General features: G+C 41.2%; 1 pseudogene; it reads right to left on the bottom strand.

Annotated features, from left to right (window-relative positions):
• Positions 1-1,243, bottom strand: part of LOC140947661 (uncharacterized) — a 17,083-nt pseudogene extending 15,840 nt beyond the window's left edge.
• Positions 1,244-1,536: the final 293 nt, after the last annotated feature.

Genomic DNA, 1,536 nt, shown 5'->3' with positions numbered 1-1,536 from the left:
CTCCATGAAAATCTTGTTCCATTGCTCACTTACCTTTCCTTTCACCTAATCCTAAGATCCTAAAAGCTTTCCTAAAAACTCTTCCCACCGAAAGGAAGCCTACTAAATGCCCAGCAAGAGAAAAAAAAAATGAGGCAAGAAAAGCGAAAAAAGAGGGGAGGAGTGAAATTTTGCTTTCTGCGCATGCCCGAACTTCGCAAGCTGATATTTTGCATCTGGATCAGAAGGCTGCGAAGTGTATGACCTGTAAACCGGTTTGTGGTAAGTCTTAGCTCTTTATAGCACGGCAGTGACCAGAAAACCACTTGACTAGTTTCAAAACGCGTTTTTCGGCAAAATCTCCAGGAGCGAATGGGTTAATAAAAAAATTCAAATGTTCAACTGTTCTACATACTGTCTTGATTGTTCTATTTGCATCGCATCGAACGGCAGCACTTTCCCTCTCAATGAAAAACTTCTAGTAATAGGTTGCATATTCGAAGGGAGACAGTTCAAGGACACCCGCGCATGTTTCCCTCACGCGAAGTCTACATTAACCACTACATTACTACATTTATACTACTACATGAGAATTTCTGCAATTTGATTGGCTTAAAGCAGTGGTATTTCATACCTACATGTGAAAATTACAAACCTTTTGTGGGCAGTAGTATAAACAAATAATAGCATGATTTGTACGTGATATTTGGCATAAATACCACTCGTGATATTTCAAAATTGTCTCAAATTTCACTCGCCTAACGGCTCGTGAAAGTATAACAATTTCGAAATATCACTCGTCGTATTTATGCCAAATATCACTACAAATCATGCTATTACCTAACCAAATAAGACTAACCAGCGTCTGCCACATAAATTATGATAATACTTACCTCCAGTCCGCCGGGGTCTTGGTATCGCCCACTACCACAACCTTCCAACCTTTCATGGCAGCTAACTTCTTCACATCCTCTGTTGGCGAGTTAATTGTCGTAACAACGATCCATTTATGATTCATTTGCTTTTCTGGAGGGGTTGGTTTTCGCGGTATTTCCTTCCAAATAATTTCTCTGCTTAAGTTTGTGTTTTCATAAAGAGTCCTCCAGTCTTTGAAATCCTCGGGGTTTTGAGCATCTCTGAGAGTTGGACTGAGCCTGTTGTTCGTAGCTCTAGAACTTGTTTCCCCGGCGAAAAGTCGGTAGAATACGACAAGGATTAAAACCTGTAACACTAGTGCTAGAAGAAATTTAAATGCTTCAGACATACTTTCAGGAACACTTTTGCGGGAAACAAGTTTCTCCTACCCCTTCTTTGAATGCTTGTAGAATTAATGAGTCCCCTAATATCTAGCCTGTTCGAAGCGTTTACATAGTGGAGAGCGGTGCGAAGTAAAGAAAGCGCTGAAAAGTAGAGGGGGACTGGGGAGAGAGGTGCTGGAACCTCTCCTCCTCGGTTGTGCCTTTTGTTGTGCCTGAATTAACCTGAGATCAGGCTCTATTTTCGTTTCGCTTTGAAAATTTAATACATTCCGGCGGGCATGGCGAAACGATTTTAGCG

Source organism: Porites lutea, chromosome 1 (genome assembly GCF_958299795.1).
Source record: "Porites lutea chromosome 1, jaPorLute2.1, whole genome shotgun sequence".
Taxonomy (NCBI): domain Eukaryota; kingdom Metazoa; phylum Cnidaria; class Anthozoa; order Scleractinia; family Poritidae; genus Porites; species Porites lutea.
Note: the sequence above shows the minus strand (reverse complement) of the source record. Positions and strands in the feature narration are given on the sequence as shown.